This window comes from Cydia splendana, chromosome 20, assembly GCF_910591565.1.
Source record: "Cydia splendana chromosome 20, ilCydSple1.2, whole genome shotgun sequence".
Lineage (NCBI taxonomy): Eukaryota > Metazoa > Arthropoda > Insecta > Lepidoptera > Tortricidae > Cydia > Cydia splendana.
The window spans coordinates 344,191-362,745 of NC_085979.1; the positions used below are offsets into that span (position 1 = coordinate 344,191).

An 18,555-nucleotide genomic window follows, 5' to 3' on the forward strand; every position below is an offset into this window, starting at 1 on the left:
AGATTAGACCTCTGCTTCTCCAAGGGACTCACATTGTTGACCGAGTAAATTTTTATTAATATGTTTTAATATGACATGTTGGTGGCAAACAAGAATACAAGGCTGTTAATGCCGATGGTAAGTGGGGGTTTAGACTAGACCTCTGCTTCTCCAAGGGACTCACATTGCTGACCGGTTACAAATCTATTACACTCATACTAGGGTTCCGTACCTGAAGGGTAACTAAAAAACGGGAACCTATTAGCGATTCCGACTCACACTTGGCCGGTTTTTCTTAGTAGGTATATGACATTTATTTCAGTTTTACTTCATTGTCCGTCTGTCTGTCTGTCTGTCTGTCTGTCACCAGGCTGTATCTCATGAACCGTGATAGGCCTAGGCAGTTGAAATTTTCACAGATGATGTATTTCTGTTACCGCTATAACAACAAATACTAAAAAGTATGGAACCCTTCGTGCGCGAGCACTTGCCCGGTTTGACATTTCAGGCTCCGTCACACAGGCGCGTTTCGCGTGCGGCGCGTGAGCGGGGCGCGCCGCTTTTTCATATAAAACGCTCAGGCCCGGCTCTGAAATCGCGCCGGTGTGACGGAACCTTTATTTCAGTTTACTCCACTGTCCCTCTGTCACCAGGCTGTATCTCATGAACCGTGATAGCTAGACAGTTGAAATTTTCACACATGATGTATTTCTGTTGCCGCTATAACAACAAATATTAAAAAGTGTTCCGTTCTTGATGGGTGAGTCCGACTCGCACTTATTCAGTTTATTTTTGTAAACGAATTTAATATTAACGGATAGGCATTAATATTAAAGAATGAAATAGTAGTGATAATTTCCATACTTTCACTTTAGTGCCATGAAGGGTAGGTACAAAAGGGTTCCCTCTTTTGAGATTGGAAAGTGGGCTAGGTTATAAATGCGGCCTTCACAGAACCGATCTGCGACCAGAAAAGTGGGTCAGGTTAGAACTGTGATCCTTACAGAACCGAACTGCTATCAGAAAAGCGGATTAGGTTTTTTTAATTACATATTTGTTTTTAGATATAATTATCGGAATAGTAAATTTTTCGAGTTATGATTGTATGTTACGGATTTAAAGTTTTCTGAGATGAGATAGGTTTGTAACCGCCTTAATGAAGGTATGAAGTCTAAAAGTAAATAATTACTTAATTCAAAATGAGTATTACCTATTACTATTATTTATTTTACCCGAGCGAAGCCGGGTTTTCATCTAGTATATCTACAATATCAATTTTCCATGAATTTTCCTAAAATTTTTAGGGGCCAGCGTCCGATTTGAGACGCTGGTCGATTTGATTTTGTACGAAGTATGTGTACCAGAAAAAGTCATTCTCGAATAGATGGCGCCATACCTTTGGCCTATTCTCGGCTAGATGGCGTTCACGACACCGTTTGATATTTAACAATTTTAACACATATCAGTGAAATAACATGGGTCAGCATGGAACAATAAAAATTAAAAATCATTTATCCGTAAACATATTTTGATTAATTTATACATTTTCAATTTTATTTTAAGTTTTAATCGTGTGTCGATAGATGGCAGTAAATGTACCGTGACTACAAAATTTACATTGGCAATAGCCCTCTATACTATCTATTCTCTTTGGAAATATGTCATGGATTGATGACGTCACTGCTTAGAACGCTCCTGATTGGCGTTTCAGTAATAATGGCCGATTGGAGAATTTTGCACTTTTATTTTATTGAATATACTTATTAATAATCCTTCAGTTTATACTGAGATTGGGCCATTTTTACTAACCCTATTACTAAGACTCTGCTGTCCGTCCGTCCGTCCGTCCGTCCGTCTGTCACCAGGCTGTATCTCACGAACCGTGATAGCTAGACAGTTGAAATTTTCACAGATGATGTATTTCTGTTGCCGCTATAACAACAAATGCTAAAAACAGAATAAAATAAAGATGTAAGTGGGGCTCCCATACAACAAACGTGATTTTTGACCGAAGTTAAGCAACGTCGGGCGGGGGGTCAGTATTTGGATGGGTGACCGTTTTTCTTTTTGCTTTTTTTTTTGTTTTTTTTTTTCCATTATGGTACGGAACCCTTCGTGCGCGAGTCCGACTCGCACTTGTTTAGAATCATATTAACATATATGTTTCTATGAAACCATTATTTCCATGATTCTTTGTTACTGTCATCAGGTCTATAGAGTGTATAGAGGTGGATTGTCAAAGTAAATTATGTAGCCACTGTAGATTTACTGCCATCTTTCGGCAGAACATAAAACTGATAGAACGCCATTTAACTTTCTCCATCGGAAGTGGATTTTGTTATCTGCCTCTCTATCGATCGAATAGGCAAGAGTGATAGAGAGGCAGAAACCGAACTTTCGATTGTCGTGTCTCACGGTAGGCCCTGTGATAGCGCTTGTGACGCCCTCTACGCAGAGTTTTGCGTAATATTCCCTAATTACTTGTACAGAAATAATTACAAAGACACACCGAGAGATGGCGCTGTGCCCTCCGCAAACGATGTGTCGACGTAGAACTATAAAGTTTAAAAACATTTTCTGAAATAAGAGAATAAAATGAGTTTAAATGGCTGAAATAGAAAAACTCTAATTTTTAAAAGCCGGTGTCCGATTTGTGACGCTGGTCGATTATTGATAAGGCAATTATGGAATCATTACACCCAAAGATATACAGGGTGGCTAAAAAAAACTGCATTCCCGTTGCCAGGGAGGTTTTAGGATTATACTGAGCGACTTTTACTATGGCTCAGTTGACGTTGGTCCCATATAGTCAAAGTTGCTCAGTATAATTCCAAAACCTCCCTGGCAACAGGAATGCAGTTATTTTTAGCCACCCTGTATATCTTTGGGTGTAATGATTCCATAATGAGGGTTTCCGCGATCTAGTTTTTCACTAGATGACAGCACCGTGGCGAGAGGTCTAGCTGTCATAATCCACCAATCATGTTTAACCATGTTTTTTTTATTGGTGGATTTTGACAGCAGCTGTCAAAAATACCTCTCGTCACGGTGCTGCCATCTAGTGAAAATCTCGATCGCGGAAACCCTCATGGCCTAATCACTATAATAATCAACCAGCGTCTCAAATCGGACACTGGCTTTTAAAATTTGTTAGAGTATTTCAGCCATGTAAACTCATCTTACTCATTACTTTTAGAAAATGTTTAAACTTTATATGGTCTAATAAAACATGGTCTTCCATTCCCAGAGTGACACGCGATTACGTCACAATAACATTGCCACTTTATTTCAACATAACATGTTACATGGGTACATTATACCTATGGTTAATAAGTTAAAATATTTCTTTATAATTTTCATTTATATGTATTTTAGCTTAAATTTTACAATAACACGTCATTTTTAATTACTCGTTAGCAATATCTTCCGATTCACGAAAGAAATTTCAGACTTTCGGGTAATTCTGTTTATACTACTGGCAACACAGGATAGCGCTGTGCACATTTGACAATTCGGATCTAGATAACTTCATGCCCTGACCGTCATCCTTGTCGAACGCGTGTTAATTGTTATTTCCTTCTCGCTCAGTGTCAGCAGTCGCAGTGTTTTCCAAACTTTTCACGTCGTAAGCTTGGTAATTAATGTGTAACTGTGAATTAGTTTTTTAAACGTTTGTCTTGTATAGATAAATAAAGTTTAATTTAATACATTAGATTTGTTTTATTTTACTATGTTTCTACATGAATAACTTAAAATTAATGCCGTTAAAAAATTTTTCACCGTTGGTTAAAATTCTCCCACATTTTAAAGTTTGAGAACCTGTAAACAGCATGATGACGTAGGCCCGTGTCAGTTAGGTCATACGCGAATCTCGGAATAGAGTACCAGGCGGAGTATATTATTATACTATGACTCTAACTATATGAGCACTCGCCTTCATGCCTTTATACGAGTATGGATCATAAATATTTAGCGACCGCGATTCTTTTTATTATAATATTGTATTCAGTGGATAAAATGGTTGACATAAGATATTTTATTAAAGACATTAGATTTATTGTAATGTTAACTTGTTTTTAGGGTTCCGTACCCAAAGGGTAAAACGGGACCCTATTATTTTTAGGGTTCCGTACCCAAAGGGTAAAACGGGACCCTATTATTTTTAGGGTTCCGTATCCAAAGGGTAAAACGGGACCCTATTACTAAGACTCCGCTGTCCGTCCGTCCGTCCGTCTGTCACCAGGCTGTATCCCACGAACCGTGATAGCTAGACAGTTGAAATTTTCACAGATGATGTATTTTTGTTGCCGCTATAACAACAAATACTAAAAACAGAATAAAATAAAGATTTAAGTGGGGCTCCCATACAACAAACGTGTTTTTTGACCGAAGTTAAGCAACGTCGGGCGGGGTCAGTACTTGGATGGGTGACCGTTTTTTTTTGCCGTTTTTTGCATTATGGTACGGAACCCTTCGTGCGCGAGTCCGACTCGCACGTGCCCGGTTTTTTTATTATTTTATAAAATAATGTTATGAAAATAATATTGACAATCATAATATTCGACGGAAACTTCGATAGGCTCAGAACTCCTAGGGGGCTGTCCATAAATTACGTCATCGATTTTTGACAATTTTGGACCCCCCCCCCTAAAATCATCCAAAAATCATGCTTCGAATGACCCCGTTTCCTCCTACGTCGTGCTACCGTCATCCGATGTCCAGACCCCCCCCCCCCTAATTTGAAATGACGTAATTTATGAATAGCCCCTAGTGTAAATTTCATTCGATAGCGTGGCGTGTGTTCGCGTTTGCGTCATGTCTATTTCTGTATGGGATTATGAACAGCGCGCCAAGCGGGACGTTTTGGAAACTCAGAATCCCATACAAAATGACAACGCAAACACGTACGTCACGACACGCTTAGAATGAAATTCACACTAGAGGTACAGATTCACACGTCGTCCTCCGTTAACAAGTGAACGTCTACCTTTACCCGCCACAATATTAATATTCCACAGAGCGTCAACATCGCACGCTAAAACATTAAATAACCCGTGCGAGTTAACCCTTCAAATGCCAACGGGTGAAGCCGAGTTCCAAATGGTGCACGGTAGAGAGCGTCAAGATAGACTTACGCAATTTCGACTCGTGTTTATGTACCTACGTTTTATTTGGTCAAAAGGTCAGGAAAATAGTAAATTATATTTTGCCAATGGATGTTACAAGATAAATGCAAACCACGTTCTGAAATAAGAATAGGAACCCGACGATATACTATAAGTAAGTCATTCAACTGAAAATTTATATTTAAACTTCATTACACTTAATGTAAATAATTTAGTTAATATAGTATATATATATTTATTTATTTATTTATTTACATATGGAGATCCAACACCTAACTAAATGACAATGGAATCTTAAATAGATATATAGAGCCAATTACAGGAACTCGCAAATAGATATGTAATAAAAACATATACTTATGCACACACATTGCACACATGAAAGAGATAAGACTCAAACCAAAACTAACAACATTCGCTTACATAAGCAAAACCTACTACCGGTGACAGGACACCAATAGTGTAAAAACAAAAAGAAAGAAAAAAACCGGGCAAGTGCGAGTCGGACTCGCGCACGAAGGGTTCCGTACCATAATGCAAAAAAAAAAAAAACGAAAAAAAAAGCAAAAAAAAAAACGGTCACCCATCCAAGTACTGACCACTCCCGACGTTGCTTAACTTTGGTCAAAAATCACGTTTGTTGTATGGGAGCCCCATTTAAATCTTTATTTTATTCTGTTTTTAGTATTTGTTGTTATAGCGGCAACAGAAATACATCATCTGTGAAAATTTCAACTGTCTAGCTATCACGGTTCGTGAGATACAGCCTGGTGACAGACGGACGGATGGACGGACGGACAGCGAAGTCTTAGTAATAGGGTCCCGTTTTACCCTTTGGGTACGGAACCCTAAAAACACCGGGCAAGTGCGAGTCGGACTCGCGCACGAAGGGTTCCGTACCATAATGCAAAAAAAAACGGAAATATGCAAAAAAAAAACGGTCACCCATCCAAGTACTGACCACGCCCGACGTTGCTTAAAAGTCTTTGCTTACGGTGGCGTCGTTGATCGGGTCGCCACTTTCCCGAATGAAGGTTGAGGGAGGCGATGGCTGAGATACGCGTCATACTCGTGAACGGGTGCTGTTTGTGGAGACTGGTCTGTTTAAGCTAACACAAGCTATTATACTTAGTAACTTTATTTTTATTAATTAATTACAGTGAGACGCCTCATTCTGCTCTCGTATGTTTCTTTTCTCTTAATGAATGTATTAATTATACAGGATATTGACTCTTGGAGACCCTATACATCTCTAAGGATAACTTGATAAACTATATAATCTTATAGTTCTGACACCTAGAGACATTTACACCTCTAAATAGGTATTATAGATTTTTTTTTTGTGTTTTGTATCTGTATTTTTTATGTAATTAGACATTAAGAGACCATATACATCTCTTAGTAATTGTAATACGTTAGATTGAATTGTTAGTTTTATTTTATAAAATTGTTGATGTTATTATTTTTGCTTGTAATTATGTAAATTCAATGATGACGTGTAAAAGTGCCCTTGTGGCCTATTTGCTTAATAAATGTTGATGTTGATGTTTGATGTTTGATGTTTGGTCAAAAATCACGTTTGTTGTATGGGAGCCCCATTTAAATCTTTATTTTATTCTGTTTTTAGTATTTGTTGTTATAGCGGCAACGGAAATACATCACGGTTCGTGAGATACAGCCTGGTGACAGACAGACGGACGGACGGACGGACGGACGGACGGACGGACAGCGAAGTCTTAGTAATAGGGTCCCGTTTTACCCTTTGGGTACGGAACCCTAAAAAGACTGAAAAACTAAGAACAAAATAAAGAGTTATGTTATAAACTTATAACTTAGATACTACATATACAAGCACTCGCTTACGAGATAAATACAAAATGCCTAATTGAAACACATTTCCGTCAATTTGCGCCTCACGGAGGGAATGTCGCAATTAAAGTTATTTAGTTTATAAGTAGTTTTAAGAATTGTATTGTATGTTCGCAAAGGGCAGCTATTGATACCATTTATTTGTAAAGATCATCTATATGTATACCTACACAGTGGACAATAAAAACTTTCTTATTCTTAATTTTATATTAAAGGAAAAAATTGAAAAATTACGCTTCCGGCAGGACTTGAACCCGCAACCTACGCAATCCGTGCGTTAGCTCTGCCAATTGAGCTACGGAAGCCTTATTCTTATTCTTAATCTTCCATTTAATGTAAAAAATTTCGTCTAGAAATTGAAAAATATCTAGAATTTGACAAAAAATATCTAATCTTATTTCTAGGGGCTAATGAAGGGCGACCTTCCAATGGTGTATTCGAAACATAAACTTCTTCATCACTCACGGAACTTGGCCCATTTTACACATTCCTGAAGCACTACCACCAGTTTTAACATTGACATATTCACTCACGTTTAAGTAACTTACTTTCTATGCATCTCGCTCGTACTCGCATATTAGTGCAAGCGAGATGTATAGAAAGTAATTTACGTAGACGCGAGTTAATCTGTCAATGTCAAAACTGGTGGTAGCCGTACTGCTATCGTTAAAATTTGCACCACCGTGTATTTTTGCGTCGCGCTATTCCGCACTTTTTCGTTTTTTAGCAATTTGGAGTTGAAAGTGTGGAGGTGGAAAGTATTGCGAGTGCTGCACACTTTATCAGACATGTGTATACATGTATAGACAACGAACTAGAACTATAGAAGACTGACTCACATTAGACCGGGCCGTGTCCGGGCCGGAGCTTCCGGCGCATCGTTTTCTATGGAAAGCATCACGTGATCGCCTATCATGTCATAGAAAAGTAAGCGCCGGAAGCTCCGGCCCGGATACGGCCCGGTCTAACGTGAGTCATCCTTAAATCTCTTTAGGCCTAGCGCCCGGGTCTCTATTGTTTCCCAAAAAGTTTTAAGTCATAATGTATTGTTTGTCCGTATTTTCGTTACCTACTCATAATTTGTTTGTTTCAGAAATGCGTAACTTTGGATTGTCATAAAACAAACCTAACCTATCTATAGGATAACCTTACGAAAATCCTGAAAAGTTAACGGTTTCAGTTTTAAGACTAATGATAATATGACAAACAATACATGACTTAAAACTTTATGGAAAATAAAGGGACTCCCCACCGCCCAAGGCGCGGCAAGGGATCCTTCGGCATATGCCGAGGCATCCTCAGGCATGCCGAGGCGTCCTCAGGCATGCCGAGGTGTGCTTAGGGATGCCGAGGTGTGCTTAGGGATGCCGATGCATTCTTAGCATGAGAACGCCTGAGGGATGGGTAATAAGCCGCCTTCCTGGCACATTCGAGAAGGACATAGTTTTTATCAATCATCATCATCATCATTCCACGCAGACAAAGTCACGGGTTGAAGCTTTCCTATAATAATAATAATAATTGATTTTTAGATTATATTTATTGTATGTATGTTAGTCTATAAGGTATATATGGGCCTTTGTTGCCTAAAAATATTTTTTTTTATATAAAAACTTGTCGTTCTAATAAAGTCTGTCATTTAAATAACGCATCGGTTCGTTGGTCGCCATTTGAATTTAGAACACATTCGGGATTCCGACGAGTTTGAATTTTAAACCGCCAGCGCGCCAGACCATCCACCATAGACTATAATTATTATTATTATCTCTGACCCTGACTTTTTGTGTGTAGATATTGCTGAACAACACCATTCTGAACAACCACATCGTATAATTTATTTACCTTAAACTATAATTTTGTTTTTAATTTTTAACAAGCAGAAACGTCTGCGATCGATGCTATTAAGCTTAGAATAAATTTAAAAGTGGAAAAATTACTGTATTGGGTGAGACTTGAACTCACGGCCTCTGGATCGATACTCCAGCGAACTGCCATCTGAGCCACCAAGACCTCATCCATAGCCAGCAAAGTTCAAGTTAGAGTTCAAGTCTCACCCAAGACAGTAATTATTCTACTTTTAAATTTATAATTTTGTTGATAATTATTTACAGTCATTTCATTGCATACAAATTTGACAAGGAAATCATACCAGGCACGAAATGATGATGAATGATGATGCATGCAATATTGGTGTGTCAATTTGATGCATTCTATATAGTCATGTTCTAACGCGGGCGCTGCTTTTTGCCCGAAGGCGGAAAACCGAAAAACTAATAAAACCGGACGCGTGTAAGTCGGACACGCCCACCGAGGGTCCCGTACTTTTGAGCATTTGTTGTTATGGCGGCAGCAGAAATACATCATCTATCACGGTTCATGAGATATAGCCTGGTGACAGACATGTCATTTAATAGGATCTACTTGCTAGGGTTGACACATGCAGATTTTGCATCAATGTTTAACAAACAGTATCTCAAAAACGGTTAGAAATATTAACGTGATTAATAAGTGAAAAATAAAGTACGTAATCGAATTTAAACTGTTGTGAGACATACTAAAATTGAATAATTTTACGGTTTAGACTCACTTAATAACACCTCCGAAACATGTCGCGCGAGTGACTAAAAACAAGTGAGTTAAACCGTAAAATTATTCAAATAAATTACGTAGCCTGAACAATTTCCCGTTTGCGGAAAAGTCCCTCATTCTGTTCCACCCGATATATCGTCGACTAGTACAGTCGACGTCAAAGATATGTTTACACTTTTTGCCTTATTACAAAGGAGTAAGGTGCAAAAGTGTAAACATATTTTTGACGTCGACTGTACAACACAAAACCTATTGAGCTTAATGAGCTTAACTGTGTGACCAGATCGATTTGTGTAAAAATGTCCTAATTATTTATTTATTTATTTAGAAATTTAATTCAGGCAACAAGGCCCATATTACAAATACCTGCCTTACAGACTAACGTATTTTATAAACTTAAAACCAAAGATATATGTAACTCCGTATAAGATGAATAAAGTGTAAGAAAAAAACGTGCCTCGGATATCAAGAAAAAGTCATTCTCGGATAGATGGCGCACACACCTTTGGCCTATAGTCGGCTAGATGGCGTTGACGACACCGTTTCATATTTAACAATTTTAACACATACTCGTAGGTATCAGTGAATGAACATGGGTCAAAATGATATAAACATAATAAAACCATTAATCCATATACATATATAAATTTTTTCGATAGTATTATACGTTTTCATTTTGAGTTGTAGTCGTGTGTCGATAGATGGCAGTAAATTTACTGTGACTACATAATTTACTATGACAGGACCCCTCTATACTATCTATTCTCTTTGTTAAAACTAAACACTATTTAGTCGACAAAACGGCGTGGCTCCGTTGCATCGGCTGCTCTTGTGTAATTATGTAGGTATGTCAGTTGTTGAAAACTATAGAATACTAGACGGGCCCGCAGCTCCGCTCGCGTAAATGAAATAAAGAGTTCGTCTTATGTTTAGTTAAATACCGACATTATTATGTATTCAACCCTGCCATGGTTTAAAACTGTGATAGGGATTTCTTATTTGTAGCCGTTATTTGGATAACTCAGTTCGCAAATTTGTCAAAAAATTATGTGGTTTGATAACAGGCAAGATTGTATTTTTTCATCTACACGTATTTATTTAAAACTTGTTTCAAGATAAAATTATTATTTGTTCTTATAAGCCTAGTTGCAAAAACGTTCATTAGATTAATTTTCGCCTTAAGACGAATATGGACGACCGCCCTTAAATCGCCTTTTCATACAAACATAGGTAGTCTAGTCCTCTCGGTCTTGCGATAGCTCTCGCCAGTCGCCATGGCCGAGGTTGAGCAGGTCTTGAGCAACTACGTCGTTTCAGCGGTACCTAGGACGTCCACTCGGGCATCTCCCATTTTGTTGTCCCAAGTACCTGCGCTTTCTTCACGGCACGATCCTCTCCCGTTCTCTCTAAGTGTCCGAGCCACCACTGAATTTAGCCGCTTTTGTCTCTCAATATTTCGCCACTATATCGGACCACATCCTTATTTCTATGGCAACAAAATGCTGACTGTACATTTGCTTATTTTTATCAGGTCGCTCAATAATATCTGAACATGCACTTTAATCTACCTACATAACTTACTATCAACTCTGTATTTTTGGCCCATCTCAGCATTCTTAGCCCGTTCCCCGGACGAATGGCAATGTTTGCCGAAGCCGTGAAAGTCAATCTGAATAATATAACTCAAAAATAAATTTAAAACAACAAAATACAAATTGATAATAATAATATAGTAATTACTTTGATTGATAAGAATGATAAGTCATATATGACATAAATCACTCGTATGGGCTGTATAGACTAACGTTGAGGTTGACAGCACTTTTTATTTTAATTCGTGTAAAAAAACTCAGAAATACCTGTATACCAACATGACAAACATAATTTAGTTTACTTTAACTTACGGATTATTTGGTCTAATCTGTAGCACCGCCAAACGAAAGCAACCGAGAGTTGCCGAGAAATGGCGGATGTCGTAAAATGAAGATTGTTATGAAAATTTATTTTCCTTATTGTAAATTAAATACGCTTCGGAAGCGATAGTTTTTATGCTCTAGTTCTATTCCCATATGTAGATAATTGATTTGAACAGGTTTTTCTTATCATACGTGCGTCGTATTCGAGAAACGTGTCAAAAACTTTTTTAGAAATTTGTAAGGCGCCATCTCGCTTCTTCCCTCGTTTTTTATCCCGTTCTGGTTTTTCAATTTTATATATATGATTATGCTTTTTAAAGAGAAATTAATGTTATTCAGTAAGTTAGGTATAACAAATAAATATTTTAAACAACACTTATAGGTACTTATATCATAAATAATCTTCAGGAATGGTGCCTAGGACGCTAGCGGCGTTGCCCTTTTGCGAAGACAATATTCTTCTTCTTCCTCGCGTTGTCCCGGTATTTTGCAACGGCTCATGGGAGCCTGAGGTCCGCAGGACAAGTAATACCATGATTTGACGAAAGCACTAGTTTTTACGAAAGCGACTGCCATCTGACCTTCCAACCCAGAGGGTAAACTAGGCCTTATTTTATTAGGATTAGTCCGGTTTCCTCACGATGTTTTCCTTCACCGAAAAGCGACTGGCAAATATCAAATGATATTTCGTACATAAGTTCCGAAAAACTCATTGGTATACGAGCCGGGGTTTGAACCCGCGACCTCCGGATTGAAAGTCGCACGCTCTTACCGCTAGGCCACCAGCGCTTTCAGACTTGCGAAGACAATATTAGTAGCAAGAAAACAACAGTGAAAGCCAAAAAACGCATATCTATGTCCCAGAGCAACTTTAGAATGATTGCAGTAAACTAAAATGGACATTATAAAGCACTATGCAACTACAAAACTGTCCCAAAGGGACAATTGGACGCTTTATGTATTGTTATTGCCCCATAATGTTATTGTTTATTTTATATGAGTAGCCAAAACAGCTATAATAAATAAATAAATATTATAGGACATTATTACACAAATTGACTAATTGTAAGTCCCACAGTAAGCTCAATAAGGCTTGTGTTGTGGGTGGGTACTTAGACAACGATATTATACAGGGTGATTCATGAGACGTGAGCAGGACTAATCCTACACACTCAGTAACTGATAATTGATCGATCACCGTCGTATTTAGGTGAAACAACCAGACTTTTTCCTATTTTTTAACTTTTTGGTGAGGGAAAATTTAATCCTCTACAATCATGGTCACCCTACAAGACCTAATTAATAAGCATAAAACCTCTTTAATTTTTGATTACGAAGAAAATAAACTGTCAAACTTGAGTGAGATACGAGTTTTCAAAAGTAACCAGACCGCGATAACAGTGGTGACATTCAATTTGACACAGAATATCGGTAGTTTAGCATTGCAATTTTAGGGTGACCACGCATGTCGTAAATAAATTAATAACTTTTTTTTCAACACGTCTAGAAAATTAACGTTAACCTCACTAATACTGATACGAAAGTGTTGCTTATAATCTACGAAATGCGCAGTATTAGTCCTGCTCACGTCTCCTGAATCACACTGTATAATATTATACATATTTATAAATACATAGAAAACAACCATGACTCAGGAACAAATATCTGTGTTCATCACACAATTCACACAAATAAATTCCCTTACCGGGATTCGAACCCAGGACCATCGGCTTCACAGGCAGGGTCACTACCCACTAGGCCAGACCGGTCGTCACTGTACGTAAAGTTAAATCGTTGGTAGCCTAAACAAATACATTTATTCCACCAGAAACGTAATTTTTGACACTGACAGATCATATACATTAACAAAATGAGTTAATCTAGAAAAATATACATGTAACTCGCAGTAAACCAAGCAGCCCCCGTAGCACGGTCGCGTTTTTATCGCTTGTCGCCATGCCTGTCACGTTCTAACAAGTATCTAAGTGCGAAAGGGACGCGCATAGTGATAGGCGATAAAAATGGAACCGTGCTGAGCCCGCAGGATAAAGTAAAGCCGACAAAATATCCACACCAACTTATTTACTGCCGCTGCGTATTGAAAAACAAAGACTAAATGCGACGGGCAAATCCCACAGACTCGCATGTTTCATTATGCACAGATCAGTTACACATGAGACTAGGCATTCGTGTCAACATCTAGAGCAGTGTTTCTTAACCTGCGGTTTGCGGACCCCTGGGGGTCCGCGAGTATGTACGGGGGTCCGCCGCAGTCGCACCTATTCTCACCGGTCTGAAATGTATTGCTGTTTTTTTTATTAAGGGATCCATGGACTTGTGCTTGATTTCCTAGGGGTCCGTGGATGGAAAAAGGTTAAGAACCGCTGATCTAGAGAGTAGGCTGGATGATTTATTATTAGGGCTCATTTAGACGATACGAGTTTCATTACATTGCGGTTTTTGATCGGTCGGTTGAATTGGACCAACAGTCCGCAATGTAAGTAAAATCACATGCAAGTTCGCACGCCGTCTAAATCAGCCCTTGACGGTATCAATCGATCGGGTTTGTTTTTAGGATCAAATGTCTATAGAACTCATTGTATTAAAGCAATATAAAAGTCAGAAATGATAGTCGAAGTCCGCCAGTCGTACTTCGCTCGCGAATCGCTCCTAACTAAACGATAAATTGATTGACGTCACGGTGCCTGAGAGAGTGAGAGCCCATCTTACTAAGGAAGCAACAAAATTGCGATTTTGTCGGTGAAATATTGCGTTTATGTATATAGTTGCTATAAGTACAATCGGAGAAGACTCGCACCAGCATACTACGAGTCCACGGGGACAATCATTAAGTTTGAATCAGTGGTTTATCTAATTTTTGCATTAAAAGCGAGTTTAAACAATGCGGAGTCTATTCGAGACACTCCATATTTACTGCCCTTTCTAGTCGCAAGTTAAATTCAACTTTATTCTCACACATTTAAGCTCAATTTAGATTACACTACCTATGGTGATAGAGCTGTGAAAAATAAATCGGAGAGATTTCACACTCTCTTGCTTACACGATCGGTATAAAATACTGGTGTGAAAAGGATGGGATGAATGAATGTTTTTATTATGTATGAATTGTTAGACATGGCGATAACTGAGTCATTTTATTTATGTCTGTTTTCGATACGCATTGACATGGAATGTTATTTCTTTTAGCCGACTGAATACGGAAAAGTTATGAGATTGACATAGTATTTTAAATATACTGGGTGTGTTTGGATATTCTAGCATACAAACGAGCAGACGGATCACCTGATGAATATGATAATTAATATGATTTGATTTGGTTTGTTATTGTTTGATATTTTACAGTTCATATTTTCTTCGGGTTGGTGTGGTGAAGAATTTTGTGTTTCACTCGGGGGCAAATTTGTTTAACCCTCGTGTTTTGAAACCCTCAAGACGCTCAGGATCCATTTTCTCTTGCTTATTTAATCTAATTATTTGCTTAATTAGAATCTTTCGCTTGCTCGGGTATCAATATTATTAACACGAGCGGTTAAACAACAACTTTGCCCCCTTGTAAAACAGATAACTATTGTAGCTGTAAGTACTTTTAATCCGGAGCGGTACAAACTTTCAAAGTTAAGTGTATAGTATGTTTTTAGCGACACAAGTTTCTTTCAGCCGGTAAAGCGAGGCAGGCTTCCTTACAAACGATTTAGTACTTAATATAAATATGACATTTTTGATATTCCATGAATCTATCATGTATCAGGTATCTCTCTGGTCTGGTACTAGTTTTCGTTGCTAGGAATTGTACACAGATTTTTTTTTAACTAGTTACTACCGACGGGTAGCCCAGTCGGTAGTAACTGGACCTTAACGTACAGTCGCCATCAGATATATCGGAGCAGCCAAGGTGTTCACAATATCTGAACACGCGCTCTAACGCCCTGACAATAGAGGCGTGTTCCGATATTTGTGAGCACCTTGGTCGCTCCGATATATCTGATGGCGACTGTACCTACATACATAATAGGGATGATGACAGATGTTGAATTTTATAACGAAATCTAGTAAAATACTATAATATAATTATATCTAGACACGCGGCAGCGTGTCAAGCCAAGTTCAAGCAAAGGAACTGGCTAGCCAGCGCCGAGTGTATCTTTACACGAACCACTTGGTGCCACTTTTGACCCTTCTATAACTCAAAACATATTTAACGTAAACACATAAAACTACGTGTGTTTAATTATATCCATAAGGACATCTAGAAGCCTAAATTTCATGAAGCTAGCTCAAACGGTTATAAAGATATGAAGGTCAAAAAGTCGTAAATTTTGGGACTGACTGACTGACTTATAGTACCTAAACCTAACCTACTTCCAGATGACCTAGAAGGATGAAATTTGGAATCCAGCTTGGTTATTGTGTGTAAGCGTAGGAAAAAATCTAAAAATAAAAAAAAGTTAAAAAATAGGGGGGGTCCCCATACAAAAAAACCATTTTTTATTGTGACTGACATATAAGTACCTAAACCTAACCTACTTCCAGATGACCTAGAAGGATGAAATTTGGAATCCAGCTCGGTTATTGTGTGTAAGCGTAGGAAAAAATCTAAAAATAAAAAAAAGTTAATAAATAGGGGGGGTCCCCATACAAAAAAAAACATTTTTTATTGTGACTGACATATAAGTACCTAAACCTAACCTACTTCCAGATGACCTAGAAGGATGAAATTTGGAATCCAGGTCGGTTATTGTGTGTAAGCGTAGGAAAAAAGTTAATAAATAGGGGGGGTCCCCATACAATTTTTTTATTTATTGTGACTGACATATAGTACCTAAACCTAACCTACTTCCAGATGACCTAGAAGGATGAAATTTAAATAAGTAATAAGTGGTGTCCCCATACAAAAAACTTGTAATACGCGCTAAACGACCGGCCAACGGTGTGTCGTTGGCGGCGCGCGGCACCACATAATTAATACAAAGAACAGAAGTGAAAAAACATGCGGCGGAAACACAAGAAAAAACATTAAATCTCAATACCTGCCTTGTTTTCTTTACAAAAAGTATTGATATCCCATCAAAAACATAAATGTAAAAAAGGAGAGCCAAGTTCAATACAAAAATTATGCTTGGCTGTGGGGTTCGCCGCAAAAAGAATGGAGATCTAAATGAGTGCCAAGTTCTATACAAAATCCAAATATGTATTTATAAGAACAAAATAACATTATAAACAAGTATTAAACTCTATTTCTTTGCTTTATTGGATACCTATAACAATTGCTGTTATTTAAAAAAAATGTGAGATCTTAAAGTAGGTTAGATTTGGCTTGGCTAGTTTTTATCAGAATTACAATATATATATATATATATATATATATATGTTGAATAACTTTATAAAATGACTGATGTAATGAAAACTGGCCAAGTCAAATCTAACCTGCTTTAAGATCTCACATTTTTTTTAAATAACAGCAATTGTTATAGGTATCCAATAAAGCAAAGAAATAGAGTTTAATACTTGTTTATAATGTTATTTTGTTCTTATAAATACATATTTGGATTTTGCATAGAACTTGGCACTCATTTAGATCTCCATTCTTTTTGCGGCGAACCCCACAGCCAAGCATAATTTTTGTATTGAACTTGGCTCTCCTTTTTTACATTTATGTTTTTGATGGGATATGGAAATAATACAAAAATACAGGACCTGAAAGTTTCAAAATTTAGGTTTTTTAAACTTCCATAAAGGAAATAAGTAAGGATACCATTCGATTCCTTATATTTTACCCAAACAAAGATTATATAGCAACTATATCCATAAAAGCAATATTTCACTGACAAAAACGCAATTTTCTTGGTTTGTCCATATTTCAAGATGGACTCTCGTCACGTACACGTATCGTTTTGTTAGGAACGTTTCGCGAGTGAAGTACGACTATCGGGTTTTGACTATCATTTCTGACTTTTATATTGCTTTAATGCAATGGGTCCCATGTAAGCAATTCTTGTTTATTTATATATATATTTCGGAGATCTCGGAAACAGGTCTAACGATTTCGATAAAATTTGGTATATGGAGGATTTCGGGGGCGATAAATCGATCTAGCTAGGTCTTATCTCTGGGAAAACGCGCATTTTTGAGTCTTTATATGCTTTTCGAGCAAAGCTCGGTCTCCCAGATAATTATATTTATAGCGAAACGGGAATTCAATGCAGATAAAGTCCCGAGCAAAGGATACTTAATTTCAAAATCTGATTGAACAAGTGATAGTATATTTATATAGGCAGCGAACTCGGCCCGGGTTTCACAAGTTATTTAAGGGGCTTATCTGTTCGATCGGCGGCGACTTTGGGATCACAAGATGGATTCAAAACTATTGCTTGCTTTTGTAGATTATACTTATTTAAGTTACGAGTATTTACTTCAAAGAGAAATAAGTAGATTAATTATTTTAATTCTAACCTGAAACTTAATTTAAGATCGAGATAATTTGGTTCCTTTTAATTAAGGAGAATAAATAAGGAGAAGTACCTATTGGAGGAATAATTATTATTCGAGCAATGAAAATGCTAAAAAACTGGACAAGTGCGAGTCGGACTTCCCCACCGAGTCCATCCCACTCCCCCCATCCATCTATCTGTCACCAGGCTGCATCTCATGAACCGTGGTAGCTAGGCAGTTGATATTTCCACAGATTATGTATTTCTGCCGCTATAACAACAAATACTTATAGGTACGGATCCCTCGGTGGGCGAGGCCGACTCGCACTTGTCCGGTTTTTTTAAATATTTTTTCTACGCCCGGGAATAGAGGGATGAAGCGCAAAAAAGCCCCTCATAATGAACTACATTAATTAATTCAACTAAAAATATATTTTTAAAATGTTTCTCATAATTCAAAATTTCTCTCACGCAATGTTTTTAAGAATATTTTCTCGTCCCAACACGCCCCCAACAATTAAGCCCCAGGAAACAAAACGGCCCATAAATTATAACAACCTGCATTATTCATTATCTTGTAAAAGGGTGAAATATATCTTAGCAAAAAAGTCCGAAAACGTACCGACA

At 37.6% G+C, this 18,555-nt stretch overlaps 1 long non-coding RNA gene across 1 annotated transcript in view; it reads left to right on the forward strand.

The window, feature by feature from the left end:
- The first annotated feature begins 4,133 nt into the window (after window positions 1-4,133).
- LOC134800874 (uncharacterized) overlaps window positions 4,134-18,555 on the forward strand; it is a 99,545-nt gene continuing 85,123 nt past the window's right edge. Inside the window, exon 1 of the long non-coding RNA XR_010145578.1 lies at window positions 4,134-4,214. This is a non-coding gene — a long non-coding RNA (uncharacterized LOC134800874). The remainder of the gene's footprint in view (window positions 4,215-18,555) is intronic.